The sequence below is a fragment of the Calonectris borealis genome, chromosome 22, assembly GCF_964195595.1.
Source record: "Calonectris borealis chromosome 22, bCalBor7.hap1.2, whole genome shotgun sequence".
Classification (NCBI taxonomy): Eukaryota; Metazoa; Chordata; class Aves; order Procellariiformes; family Procellariidae; genus Calonectris; species Calonectris borealis.
This window is the reverse complement of record NC_134333.1, coordinates 2,310,329-2,325,727: the sequence shown is the minus strand read 5'-3', so window position 1 is coordinate 2,325,727 and position 15,399 is coordinate 2,310,329. Positions and strand designations below refer to the sequence as shown.

Genomic DNA, 15,399 nt, shown 5'->3' with positions numbered 1-15,399 from the left:
TGCTGTAGCTCCAAAGAAGTCTTATTCTTGGAATGTGGAAAGGAAGAGCTCATGCTGAGGCTGGTGGCTTTAAGAGTGGATGATGGAGAAGGACGCCCGTGGGGCTCTCAACAGTGAACATGAGCTGTAACAGGGGAAGTGGCAGGAAGGAGTAACATTAGTGATGCTCATAGGTGGAATTAAGGGTGGTCAGAGAGAATTACGCTGGGTAAACTAGAGCTACAGGACAGATTTTAGGATACTTATGAGGAACTGGGAAGATCTGAGGATGCTCTGGGAGGTCTGGAAAAGGTTCAGGATGCTTGTGGAGGACTGGGAAAAATTGGGAAAGTGCAGAGAGGATGGAGGACAGTTAAGTATACCTGGAGAAGGCAGACTTTAAGGTTACTAGCTGTTGCCTATCTCATATGAGCTGTGTGAATGTTTCTGTCTGCCAGAGCGGGAGCCTTCTCCTGAAGAGCAGGTGATGGAAGAACCGCCAGCATTTAACATCAGTTGGGACTGGACAATTTCACCACTCTCAACAAGACTGTGTGACTTCTCTGGGCTCAGGGTAGTGGTGGCACTCCAGAAAGCAAATGGCTCCTGGGCCCTCACCGCAGCCCTGGCCTCGGCCTTGGGGTTCAGCAAGGCTGATGTTGAGGGACAACGGCCTAGTGAGGTAAGCAGATCATGGGCAGGAGTGGGGCACTGTCCTGAGCTCAACCTTCCTCTGCTCCAAGTCTCCAGTCTGAGCTGAACTGAGAGGAAGAGATCAAAGCAGTCAGGATATAGAGCCTCTCTGCTTGTGGAAGGCGGGCGTGGAGAGTGTGGGGTGGAATCAGCAGAGGTACTGGGAACTTTCTGATTTTGAGGATTTCAGAAGCTTAGAGAGTTTGTGTGTATGTGTGGAGGTCTTACTTTTTCCACGTGCAGGTTTAGATCTGATCTTTCTTTTTATTTCTTCCCCTTGATTGTTCTGTTTTCCCCCACAGGATGTGCAGCCAACTGTCTGGGCCACAGTTTTGGCCTTAGTCTGGTTGCACCAGTATAAATGGAAGGTATCTTGGTCAGAGCTTCTGGAGGCCAAAGCTTGTAGGTGGCTGCGGGACCAAGCTGGTAAGAAGATTTGGCTGGGAGGAGTCACGCTCTGGGCCTTTCCCATCAAATCCACAGCTGACGCCCATTGACCCATGTTCCTCTTTCCCAGTGCTCCTGTACGGCAGTCTATGAGACTGTCAATACACACAGTATTCCCTTACTGAGTTGTGGTCCCCCTCTGCTTTTTCTCTCTGCTTGCAGAGGTCCAGCTGGATGAATGTCTGGAGGCAGCAAATTCCCTGTTAGGCTGCTTTGTGGAGCCCACCATCTTCAGGATTTGAACTTACCCCACTACTGGAGGTGGGCAAGAAGCTGGGTGGCAACACAGCCAGGACAGCTGACCCAAACTGGCCAAAGGGATGTATCACATGCCATTAACACCATGCCCTTGTGGGACCGAGCGAGTGAGTGGCTGGGTGGGTACTTAGTTGCTGTCTGGGGCCAACCCACCGCAGCTGGCTTCTTCACATATTTGCTCTTTGCCATAATATGAAAGTTTCCACTGGGTTCTTACACATATACTAAACTTTGCTTCATTTTTCCCTATTCTGCTTTTCTCTGAGGTTTACCCAAATAGTCATCTGCTCAAAATACCAGATCTCAGAGAGAAAAATCCTGTTCAGATACTACAGAAAAACACTTTCTTCATGAATCTATTTATCTATCTGTCTGTCTGTCTGCCTGCCTGCCTGCCTGCCTGTCTATCTTTCTATCTATCTCCCTCCCTACCTACTTATGTATCTTTCTTTCTGTTTTTTAGAGAAATGTAAGACCAATGTAACTTGGTTTTGCAGGCATTGATTCACTCATCCTTACAAGCTAGAGGACTTCTATTCTTTTTTTTTTTTTTTTAAAGAAGGGTTTGTCAAAGGGGTGGATTTCATCATATCACTGCAGTGCCTACTGTAGGTGCCCAGTGCCAGTTCAGCTGTTCTGAGGTATCTGAAACACCTGCCAGACAGAAGGACTGGTTTTCTGAGGTGACAGCTGGAGCATGAATCGAATACCATGTGGCATGGGATTCAGTTGCCTAAATACGGATGTCTAGTGCCATTAATGATGTTCTAGGATTTTCAAGTGTATTGGGGTTACATGGCAAAACTCCCTATTGGTAGTGGGGAGGCTGCAGGTGTGACCTCTGTGGGAAAAGATTGCCCAATGCCAGTCACAGAGGGTTCCAAAACAGTCCCACTATTAGCCAAAGCTGAACCAATCAGCAAAGCTGGTGGCATCCCTGTAAAAATGTATTTAAGAAAACATAAAAAATGCCACACAGGCAGAGGACGAGGGAAAAAAAGAGTGAGAACAGCAGTGCAAACACTAAGGTAAGAGGGGGAGGAGGAGGTATTTCCCTGCAGCCCATGGTCAAGCAGATATTCACGCTGCAGCCCACAGAGGACCCTATGCTGGAGCGGATGGATGTTTGCTAAAGGAATTGCAGCCCATGCAGAGGACCCACGCTGGAGCAAAAGAAAAGTGTGAGGAGGAAGGAGTGCCAGAGAGAAACTGTTATGTATTGATCATAGCCCCCTACCCTCCATCCCCGCTGTAGAGATGGCGGCGGCGGGGCATAGGGGAGGAGCCAGGAGTGAAGAGTGAAGTTGAGCCTGGGAATAAGGGGACATGGGGGGAGGATGTTTTAGTTTTTGTCTTTGTTTCTCACCATCTTACTCTATTTTTAATTGTCAATAAATTATATTAATCTTCCCCAATGTGAGTCTGTTTTGCCCCTGACGGTAATTGCTAAGCAATCTCCCTGTCTTTTTCTTGACCCACGAGCTTTTTCATTTGTTTTTCTCCCCCTGTCCTATTGAGGAAGAGGAGTGAGAGAGCAGCTGCGTGGGTGTCTGGCAGCTAGCCAAGGTCAAACCCTAAGAAAAATTCACCATATTTTAACAGTGGTTACTTTTCTACATCTACACTTTTTATGGTGATTTTTTGGGGCGGTTGAATCTCACACTTAAGATTAGACCAAATTTACCCCATATGCAAGGATGGCTACAGCATCCAGAAATCCCCCAAAATATTAACACAAAGTTGATTTTCTGCCCCAGAACCTCTTAATGGCTTCCTGGACTTCCTTGTTTCTCAAGCTGTGTATGAGGGGTTTTACCATTGGGATCACAATTGTATAGCAGGTGGAGAACACTTTATTCAGATTTAGGGAATTATTGGCAGGTGGTAACACATACATGAAAGTAGAGATCACAATGAGGGGAGATGAACAAGTAGAAATGGCTTTCTGCAGCCCCATTGGGGCCACAGGAAGTCAGATTCAGCATCAGTACAATCATCACCAAGGTGACTGCAAAGCCAGTAATTCAGAAAAGAGCTGCCAGCCCTGGAAAATATTCTGATTCATTACAGCTGTATAATGAGGAGGATTGCAGAGCGCTAAATACCATTCACATGGCATCACGGTCAGTAGAAGACGTTCAGTTCCTCCCAAGGAGCCAAACATACAACTGTGCAGTACAGTCCCTGAAAGAGAGACTTTTTCTCTGTGAGGAAATTGGTTAGCATCCTAGGAACAATATTGGTTGTACAGCAGATCTCAAGGAAGGAAAGATTACCCAAGAAAAAATAAATGAGGATGTGGAGGCTTCAGTCCACACATGGTAAGAAGGAGAAGAGCGTTCCCAGAAACGACTACAAGATAAAAGAGCAAGAGCAACGCAGGGAGCTGTCTCCGATGCAGATCCCAGTGGACTGAATTCTGTCACAGAATTTCTATTCCTCGGGTCAGCATGCAGAAGGGATCTAGAGGACAGAGACTCAGTCATACAAATGAAAACTCTAGGAACATAGGAAGAATTACTACACTGATCTCACTCCAACCTTGGCAAGAGTTTGACATGAAGCAAACTAAATGTATCTTCTTCACCAAGACAGCATCACTGTAGATGATTTATCCTCCTTCATGGACAGGTTCTCATCATTCAAGTCAGAATGGACCTTTGACTGGTAGTGCCTGGACTTGTCTATAGACAAACTACACTACAGTAAATTTCCCCCATTCAGTTATGTTTAGACATTTAAGTAGTTTTCAAAAAATGTCACTGAATCACATAATAATTAGGTTGGAAGGGAACTCTTGAGGTCATCTCCCCCTGCTCAAGCAGGGCCAGATTTCCAGGACAGCTCAGAGGGTTTTTTTTAACATCACAGATATACTGGTTCAATCCACGTTACTACAGACACATTCTTTGACTGGGATTGTGCAGTACACTGTGGGACAAAGCCAAATATGGCTGCCATTAGGAACAAGCTGTAACTCATCTATTTAATAAACAATTAGGTTTAAACATGATACACAGAAAATGCAGAAGAATGAACAAGCCAGAAATACAGAAAAAGAAAGAAGTTAGAAAAGCCAATACCATGAGCAAGCCAGAGCCCAGCAGTAGCTCACATCTGGTTCATACAGACAGACACCCTCCCCTTGTGCAGAGGCACTCCAGTTTTACCAGCATTGTTTGTAAGTCTCTGACCATCGGACTTTTCTTCATCTCTTTCTTGGTTCCTTTAGTATTCCTCTTCCATTGTCAAAAGCAAAAATTATAGTGGTTCTTTTTTCCCTTTTAATGTGTTTATTTAGAACTTATCTAATTCTTTATCATCTGTCATACTGCCTGGTTATCTATTCGTCATGGAAAGCCTCTCTCTCTCTTCCTCCTTCATCCCTTATTCTTCCTCTTTGTTATTTTTAGATTTTTTTTTTATTTTTAGAATTTCTTTGCAAACACCAATGCCTCCATCTCAGACAATTTTAAAGTGAGTCTCTTCAGGCCTTCAGAAACTCAGGCCATCTTATTCTCACCAATATGTTTAAAATGTGCCACATGATTCCCTCCCCAAGAGCACCTTTTTGGTTCTTTTGACTGTATAGGAACTTAGAGAGGTAGCTGAGGTGGAGAAATCTACATTACAGTTGTCCAGAGCACAGTATGAAGACTAACACCAAATGGCCAAAATACCATTTATAGCGATTCATAAATTTGTTGTCTTGTACTGAAGGGAAAAAACCCTCGCATTCAGAACTCCTTTGTATGAGAGGAAGACACAAGCCATTTTATCTCTTGCAGAATCTTCCCACTGTTGTTGGATACATTCAGCCCTCCTTCTCAAGGAGATCTTTGATGACTCCTCTGGGAAGAACATGTGAAAGGTGGGAAACCTCTTTCTGTATTCTTCTCTTTTATCTAGAAAAAAGGTAGACAAAATATGTAAGTAAATGCCAAACAGAAAACTACAAAATCATTCAAGAAAAGCACGGACTTGAGGAAAACATTAATCCCTACAGATCTGCAAGTTTCACATCCAAGTTCTTTATCACAATAAGATCCTGCTGCAGCCAGTGAAGAGAGAGGAGATCAGTCAGGGTCTGGAGGTGCCTATTTCGTCACCTGCTTAATCAGTTGTCTGAGAGAGGGGAATAAATCTCTCTCTGGAACTGCTTGTTCCTCACCAATAACTATAAAGGGAAGCAGTGGTAAATATCCCAGACTTCGTTACTCTGGCTTCTAAATGTAATGCCGCCCCAACTCCTCTTTAAAAGAAGGACCACAATTTAATTACACTGATTTACAGAACAAACCAAGACGACTGTAAAATCCTTATAGCTCAGGACATCACCTAACTGAGAGGGTGAGTACATTAATGTCCATGCAAGCTTCTCTCCATTATACATAAAGCCTGCCCTGTTCCTTTTCTTCTGTGTCCATTTGCGGCAGCAGTGTTGAGTAATGAAGGTCTCTGAAATGCATGGCACTGGATGCTGAGAATGCGAAATGCGAATATACGGAGACAAAATTGCATAGAGTACGTGTTACCAGAACAATTCATGTTGTTGAAGAGTGGAAAGTGCATGACTGTAGGGCATGACTTGTCTTCTCAGAAGATACAGCAATCAGAAGGGTTGTTCTCATCCATTTCCTGATCCTCTATCTTGGGAAATGGGATACCGTTTGTCCAGCAGTATGTAGCTGTTTTCTTGATAGTCTGTGACACAGAGAAATTGTACGCATTTTTCAGTTTGTTTGCTTGTTTGTGAACTCCTAGAATAAATCAGTCCTATCCCCAGTAATAAAATTGATTGCTGCAAAACAACGATGGCTAGTTTCTTAGACTACACTTAATTGTAATGTATAATATATTTAAAAGGCTATGCAAGCATTCTCTGAGGAAGAGACTAAGTCTAGAATATAAAAGAAAATCAAGCACTCACTTCTGGGGTCACTTCTAGCAAGAACCTTTGTTTAACAAAGTACAGCTACACCCAGAAAGGCCATGTAGCTGACTTCCCAGCTTAACCTTGGAATGGTGTCATCACTATGGACCTGCCCAGCGATCACTGGACTGGTTACCCTCAGCAGACCCGATCCTTACCTGTCACCAGTCCTGATCCATACTGACTTGCCAAATTGACCTCGGACCTGCCTCATCACAGCAAACTTGCCTGATGATTCCGACCGTTGGTTGAACCTGACTGCCATCTCCAAGCCTGCCCTGTTTGACTCGCTTGGATCCTGTGAAACTGGGCACTGTCTGGCAAGGCCCTGCCCTGCCTGCTTTGTTATCACACCTGGCTCCCTTTCCCTTAGGAGCATCTGGCCCTTGGCAGTTAGCTCAGGCCTTCCTGAGCCTGTGCCAAGCACCATGGAGCCTGGCCCACACCTGCGCAGGACCTTGCCGCTATGACTCCTCTTGAGGGACAAGCCTGGCCCGGGGCTCTGATATCCCCACGCTGCCAACCTACCACCCATTCCCAGGCACCTGAGCGATGTCCTTCCTCAAACCTGCCAACCCGCCAAGGCTCGCCAGGGGCAGCTCAGAGAACCCCCTGTCCCACCCTCTTCACTCTCAGTCCAGCCTGGACCCCGGCCTGAACACCCCTACCCAACCCCAAATCTCTCGTGCCATGTCCCCTTCCCAGTTGCCAGTCCCTGCTCTAGCTCTGTGTCCTCTGACAACACAACAATGAAATCGCTCTACAGCAAGGCCCTTCTGAACCCAGACCTCCCACACATGAGGACACACTGTGCTGGGATGGAAGGCTACTGTCAGGGTCCTGAACACACTTAATAGGCCCTAATGGTCCTGGGGCCTCCCAGGACCCTTCCCATTGGCCCAGGGGTCTCACTGATGTTGTACAAGTAGCAGTTTTCAGCTCAGCCACAGATGTGCCTGGCCATGGACTCCATTGATCCACACCCCGACCCGTGGACTGACTTCCCAGCTTGACCCTGGACCTGCCTTTTCACCATGGACTTGCCTGATAATCTGGACTCCTGACTGACCTTGTCTGCCATCCTCGGACTGCCCTGCTTGTCTCTCTCCGGTGCTGCAGGGCTGGACCCTGGCTGGTGAAGCCCCTGCCCTGCTGGTCATGTTATTGAGCCTGGTTCCCTGTCCCTTAGGGAGGACCTGGCCCTCGCTGCTCCCTGACAATCTTATTTGTAGTCAGACAGAAATGGGCACTTGAAGAGATCAGTTAATCTATTTTCAATGCCTACTGTAAGATGCCCAAAGGAGCCAGAGCCTCCGCATGCAGCTGCCTCCACTGTCCCTAAAGTGAACACGGCGTGAAAATACCCAGAGAAGCAGCAATTTGAATATCCCAGCACATTTTAAATTCTCACAAGACACTAAACTTCATCAACTTGAGTCAACCTCCAAAAGAAATTCCAAATCAAATACTATGTTAGGAAGGAACGCAAACTACAACAAGGAATGGTGATAGTTTTGTATAGTGTCCTTCCCTCACCTAATTCCCCCAACAATATGAAAGAATCCAATGTCAACATCATGTGTCCTCACCCTGCTCAACAGCACGAGGTTCTCTTTGATGAATGTCATCAACTGCCCTTAAGGAAGGAGTAATATCACTTACAGGCAGAAAAATCCGAGTTAGCCCTAAGGAAAAAAGGGAGGATACGAAATTTGTGAGCTTTCCCCCTGACGCACCCTTGATAGCCTGACAGCTTGATAACCTTGGTAGGTTACCATACAATACCTATGAACAAGACAAAAATGGCTCACATTCTACAAGTATCTGTTTCTCCAACTGCCTAGAAAAGAAGCCCAAACAATGCGATGATCAGCGTACCAACCTGCCAGAATCTGTTCAGACATTTCTTTGAAAATTGCTTTGACAATGATTGTAATGCATTTCTGCAGTCTCCAACCCAATGACACAAAAGGAGCTTCTCCAAAGCCATAGCCACACACGTACCTCAAAAGGATCTCCAGAGCTCAAACCAAAGGAAATGATCAGATCTGTTCACCGCTGTGCTCGAAGGACCAGAGGATAGGCAGGATTTATTGCCAGGCCAGCATCAATCAACGAGATGATTTTGGTTTTGACCAAAAGGGTCAGAGGGCTGAATGTTAGCTAATCAAATGAAAAAAAAAAGAGATTTCATAAGACATATATAAACATATATATATATACACATGACCAGCCCCAAAAGAGTCCATTGGTCTTCACTCATGATGCACCCCAAAAATGTATTGAAACCTCCCTCTCCTTGCCTCTCCTGCCCAACCAGATGTCCAGCTGTATTCTCACAAGAGGAATCCAAATCCCTCTGACCTCTCTCTCTGACTGTGGTCAATTGCAGACCAGAATTCCTGATGGGCTTTTCGAAGGTCGAGAGATCATAACCCTAGAATTATGCAACCATCATTTTAAGATAAGAAGATCTTTGAGCAGAGAAATGAATGCATGAGCCAGCTAGAGATCATGACACCTAACTGCAGTTGTCTAAATGCAGGTTTCTACTTACACGCTAGGTGGCAAAGCTTCCATTATCATAAGTGCACATCCAGCTAGGGCAGGCGATGGAATCTAGAGACCAATGGAGTCTTAGTACAGCTGAAACAGATTTGAATAAGCCACTCAAGGCACAAACTATGCAGGACTTGGGCCCTACACCAACTGGCATATTTGCCGGGCTTGAGGCTCACAGGCTCTGGAATGGACTGGTTACACCAGTGCTGCACAAGAGTGAGGCCTGACCTTTTCTGGGCCTCTTACAGGCTTCTTGTGGTTCAGGGGGATTGCTATTTCCCTTCATCTTCTTTCCAGCTGAAAGTGAGAGCCGTGCTACAGCCCAGTAGAATGACCTGTACGAGGGAGGGGAATATTAGCTGAAAGCCACGAGAGCATCAAGAAATCATGTGAGAAGAACGTGAGAAGATCAGCCCAGTGAAAGAGTTTGGAGGACTGTACTGCGCAGACAGAGATCCAGGCCTTATCTGTGAACACACTCCTTGGAACAGGCATTGGAGAGAAAAAAGACCTGTCTGCAATGTCCAGATTTAATCTCAGAGCACTAGTCGGTTCACTCCAGAAGGAACTGTCCAAAAACTGCACATACACTGTGGCTGATGGAACTAGCAGAGCCCTGGATCTAAACACGTAATGTATCACCTAACATTGCAAATGTATTTGAGGAATTTCAGTGTGAAATTTTACTTTGCAACTTATTTGTGTCTTGCTTAGACCTCTTCCCGCTCTCTTTGGTGCAAATCCAAATAATCCTCATTTCACCCACAACCGAGGCTATTAAATATTGCAGATACAAGCTAAATGAGTTCAGTTCATTGAAAACAAGCTTCAGTTTCGATAAAAGGGCAGAAATGCTGATTAGCCGCCACAAAAAACACCACAGTAAGAATGGAGTTGCCTGTTAAAGAAAACCCAGTTTTGCTTTCAGATGTCTTGGCTCATGACTTTTTAATTTCAAAATTTCTCTAGAGATGGAAGTTCCAAACGACACTTGACATGAGGGCACCCTAGGTGTCCAGCAGCAATCCACTCAGTAATCCACTACCTGCAGCTGCCGAGACCCTATACTTCATCAGTTTGGCATGTCTGAGAAATCTTGCTGACACAGGCTCAGTCAGGAGCACGGACAGATGCAAACCAGTGATTGTTCAGGATTAGGCCTCTTTTTTTATTTACTTAGGGAGGCAGATTCTAAGTGCTTTCATGAGACTTAAAAGCTTTGTGGATATTGGAAACTAGTCCCTGGACGAGAATATCACTGGCACGTATTCTGCAATATGAGTTCCACCAAATCTTCCTACAGTGGCTTTACCCAAGATTTACACTGGAATTCAAGTTCACAAAACCCCAAAGGTGATTTTTTTCAAAGCACATACAATACAAAGAGTAATCAAAGATATTAAAAATGAGATAAACTTGCCTAGGAGGTTTTCATGGGATGATTGTAACACTCCTTCTAGAGTACCTTCTTCTCCAAGACACACTGAGGAAGACCAAGTGGAGACAAAGCACAAAAACCAGTCACACTCAAGAAACAGATAGATGGCAACCTACAGGGCAACTTTTTACTACAAATGCAGGTGGGCATTTCTACTGGGGATGAAGAGGGCATCATTGTCATGATAATCACTAATGTACAATACCTGCCTCCAAATTCCTTTTCTGTCTCTTTGCCCAGTTCAGCACAGCTCTCCATTCTTTCCTCCTTTGTTTTCATTGCCCAAGTATTACACATCTCAATGCACAGTTGGTAGGATGCACTTTTTTCCTTGTCTTCTTAAAAAGAGAGAAAAGAAGAAAAGGAAAATATGAGAAGGCACAACAAAGGAATCGCCATTTGTAAAACCATGTTACTGAGAAAACAAATGGTTAGAAATCTCAGCATCGTTCACTTGCCTGACAATATATTCAACAATGTCTCGAAGACTTTCTTAGGATCACTCACAGCACACAACTGAAGGTCTAGTAGAAGAAGAGCGGGCTGGTAAGCCATGAAAGTATCTGAATGACTCTCTAAGAAAGAGACGATAAAAGTTACATCAGAGTGGAATTTGTCTTACCAAACAGCTGATTAGACAGTAATTGACACGGGAATTAATGAAGATGTAGTCCCTGCATTCAGTGAAATCTGTAGAAACACTGACCTCATTCCTCTTATCCTAAAGAAGCTGTTTAAGCTGGTGAGAGGAACCATGTGCCAAAGCGAGTATTTCTCTCTGTTGACAATAAAACCACCTAACACTGAGCATTCACACCTGGACAGCTGCACAACCATACCAGGATTCAGATGGCCTTTGTATTCATCTTGGAAGAAAAGTTCCATGAAGCAAAGTAGCAGGAGGAGGAGCGGAAATATAGTTTGGAGTAAATGTGAATTTTCTAATATGCCTCAAATACTTCATTCCCATTTTGAATTTAAAAATAAATAAATAAATGAATGAATGAGTAAATAAAGGAATAAAGGAATAAAAAATGTAGTGATGATTTGAGTGAAGCGTGATGTGATTTGTTCCAGTATTACCAAGAAAATACTGTGGGAATGCATTTTGTGTTTCAGAGTCATTAAAATCTAAATTTTCCAGGTGAAGATTTCAACATGAAAGGAGAACAAAAAAAAAAAAAGAAAATAATTCTGTGGGAAATCTGAATTTTATAAAAAGAGAAAGAGAACAGGATAACAGGTCCATGAAAGGTGCCATATTTAATATTTACTTTCTTTTCCTTGAAGTCTGTTGTCAACCAGCAATGATGGTTAGCACAATATGATTTATCTTCTACTAAATTTACGTTTGGAAGAACATATGTGCTGGCATGCACTTATTTCAGGAACTGGAGCTGAGCCGTTCCTCATCTGGATTTTTATGTCTCAATCTTAAGTCTAAGTTCTCACACCGAAAGAGCCACAGGCACTGGCGTACAGACTGCTTGTAGCAGCAGACGTGAGGGCGAGCCAGATCTGCTCTTGCACCTGCTCTGCCCACCCTGCTGTCCCCGAGTTTCCCAGGTGGAAAGATCAGCTGGCGTATTGCAATCTGGAGCCAGCACTAACGCACAGGCAGTGTGGACAAGCACGAAGTTTGGACCTGAGTGTGAGCGTGAGCCTTGAATCTGCCTGGTGCAGGCTTCACTTGTACTCCCTGGCCACAGCAGCTACACACGAGTGCGGTAACACCACCTTCCCAGAAGCCCGTTAGTAAAGTGCATCTGACACGAGTGAATCCCTCCAAAATGTCAGGGTGGTTATTTTAGTTGCATGTTCAAGATCTCACAAATGGTTATGTATATGAGAGACAAGAAGGTCTGGATTTCCTTGTGGCTGGCTGACGCTCCTGTCAGTCCCCTAAGGGAAACATGGGGCAAGCAGAAAAGAATGTTAAATTAAAAAAAAAAAATAAAAAAAACAACGAAGCAGCACAATAACCCACCAAGTCTATGCAAGGACCTGCCTTCACATAAGTAAACTCTTCTTTGTGGGAACAAGGTGAGACTGTCTTGGAAGAAATAAAAGGATAATTAAAATAAGAATACCCCTCCCAATAAAATAGTCATTGTCTGCCAATGAAAGACATCAGGAAAGCTAGCCATGCACCTAAGCATAGAGGTACAGTGCTATTTTACATTCCTCGGAGGATCTCACCTGCCTTGTGGCTGACACTCCAGAAGAGTACCAATCTCCTGCTGGTTCTGTTCATCACTCATAGCTGTGTCTTCGTTGTCTCAGATACTTGACAGCATCTCAGTCACCTCAATTATTCCCCCAGGAGTTTTGATAGCCCCCTGCCTCTGAGTTTAAGATATCATCTCTGATGCTTCCACATCTCAAGGAATCTAATGTGAAGAAGATCAGTCCACATTCACTGACGTGATATTTAAACTTTCCCCTGTGGTACTGGCAGAGATTCACCTGACCAAAATTGGACTTCTACAGTCCACGCTCATGCTGCCATAGATTTCTATTCAATGGAGAGGCATTTCCAGACAAAGTTTCATCACATCTTTAAGCAGATACCTAAATGTTTCTGTGAAGAGCACCTGTGAAGTTCTTCTTTCTCACTCATGAAGAGACCTTAAGGTGAGTAACTCAAATGTTCATAACAATGTCATAACTGTCTAAAATGACATGCAAGAAGCAGTGTTTTACTTTGGCCATTTTCAAGAAATTCAGTTGAGGTTGGAAGGGACCTCTGGAGATCACCTAGCCCACCTCCTGTGCTCAAAGGAGGGTCAGATACAGCAGGTTGCTCAGGACCATATCCCCCTGGGTTTTTAAATAGCTCCAAGAATGCAGACTCCACAGTCTCTCTGGGAAACCTGTTCCAGTGTTCAGCCATCCTCACAGTAAAAAAGTTTTTTCTTATGTTTACATGGAATTTCTTGTATTTGAATTTGTGTTCATTGCCTCGTGTCCTTTCAGTAGATATCACTGACAAGAGTTGGATTCCATATTCTTTGAATCCTCCCATGAGGTATTTATACAAATTGACAGGATCCCCCTTGAGCCTTCTCTTCTCCAGGCTGAACAGTTCCAGCTCTCTCAGTCTCTCCTCATATGAAAGATGCTCCAGTCCCTGAATCATCTTTGTGGCCCCTTTCTGGACCCCCTACAGTATGTTCACATCTTTCTCATACTGGGGAGCCCAGAACTGGACACAGTACTCCAGGTGTGGCATCGCCAGTGCTGAGAAGAAGGGACCTCCCTCGACCTGCTGGTGGTGCTCTTCCTAATGCAGCCCAGGATACCATTAGCCTTCCTTGCCACAAGGGAACACTGCTGGCTCATGTTCAACTTGGTGTTCACCAGGATCCCCACGTCTTGACTGAAAAGCTGCTTTCCAGCTGGTCTATCCCCAGGCTGTCCTGGTGCCTGGGGTTATTCCTCTCCACGTGCAGGACCTTGCATTTCCCTTTGCTGAACTTCATGAGGCTCCTGTTGGTCCATTTCTCCAGCCTGTCAACACTTTACCCAACCCAGTTTCAAATTATCTGCAAACTTGCTGAGGGTGCACTTGGTCCCATCATCTGAGTCATTAATGATGATGTTAAAAGTATCAGACTAGAATTTAGTCCTGTAGTAGACCACTAGTGCCTGGCCTCCAGCTGAACTTCATGCCACTGAACACAGCTCTCTGGGCCCACAAGTTCAGGCAGTTTTCAATCCACCCCACCGCCCACTTAGCTAGACCATAATTCCTCAGTTTGTCCATGAGGATGTGATGGGAGGCAGTGTCAAAAGCCTTACTAAGAGGATGGTAAACAACATCTGCTGCTCTCTGTTCATCCACCAAGACAGCCATCTCATTGTAGAAGGCTTTCATGTTGGCTAAGCATGATTTGCCCTTCATAAATCCATGCTGACTACTCCTCATCAGCTTCTTATGCTGGTCTTCCAGGAGGATTTGCTCAATCACCTTCCCAGGGACTGAGCTGGCTGACCTGAGGCTTCCTGGATCCTCCTTCCTGCTCTTTCTGAAGACAGGAATGGCACCTTTCTTCCAGTCATCAGAAACCTCCCTCTATTGCCATGACCTTCCAAAGATGGTTGAGAGTGGCCTTGCAATGACATCAACCAGCTCCACCAGTGGGTGTATCCCGTCAGGTCCCATGGACTTGCCTATGTCCAATTTGTTTGCATGTTCCTTAACCTGATGCAATTTGTTTACGTGTTGCCAAGGATAAGGGACTTCCTTGCTCCAGACTTTCCCACTGGTCTCAGGGTCCAGGGGTTGCCAGTCTAAACAGTAAAGAGTGAGCAAAGGCAGCACTGAATACCTCAGCCTTTTCCATGTCCTTTGTCACCAGGACTCCTGCCCCATTCAGCAGCAGGCCCACATTTTACCTAGTCTTCCTTTTGCTGCTGATAGACCTATGGAAGCCCTTCTTGTTGCCCTTCACATCCCTCGCCAGATGTAGCCGTGCTTGACACTTCAGGTCTCACTTGGCAGTTTCCTTAGTGCCCACGATGAGGAGCCGTGGGGGGTGATAACCTGAGGACCACGCAAGCAACAGCGATCAGATTGGCAGATGGGGGTGTCTGCCCACTGCAGCACGGAGCCTCTCACTACTATCATTCATCTCTTCCTTCTGTTGGTGGTCAGGCTCATCTGGCTCTCATGCTTCTTTTGACAGAGCTCTCACTCCTTCATGCTCTCCCTCCTCTTTTCTGAGCGTACTAAATGTATTCCATAACTGCAAATCTTCAGGTGGAGCAGTAGCCTTCCTGCTGGTGCCAGAAGTCACCAGCTTCCAGCTTTGGCAATTGTGAGTCTCCACTTGACAATCGGATACCCACAGAGCGCTCCTCCTTTGATACAGTTGGAATTTTGGCTCTTCAAGCTGCACAGTCTTGGATAAGATCTGGACAATCTCTTTCTTGTCATCTCTGATGATGACAAATGGCATACCAGTGGAGCTTCTGTTAGGCATAGCTGTATTTCTGTTTGGAACTAGAGGACTGCAGGGGTTACTTGAGGGTAATGTGAAGTGTGTGCTCAATTTCAGCACGTGCAACAACTGATTTGAGCCTAGCA

The 15,399-nt window shown here is 45.1% G+C and overlaps 1 pseudogene; it reads left to right on the top strand.

The window, feature by feature from the left end:
* Positions 1–15,399, top strand: part of LOC142091693 (von Willebrand factor A domain-containing protein 5A-like) — a 29,478-nt pseudogene that overhangs the window by 12,105 nt on the left and 1,974 nt on the right.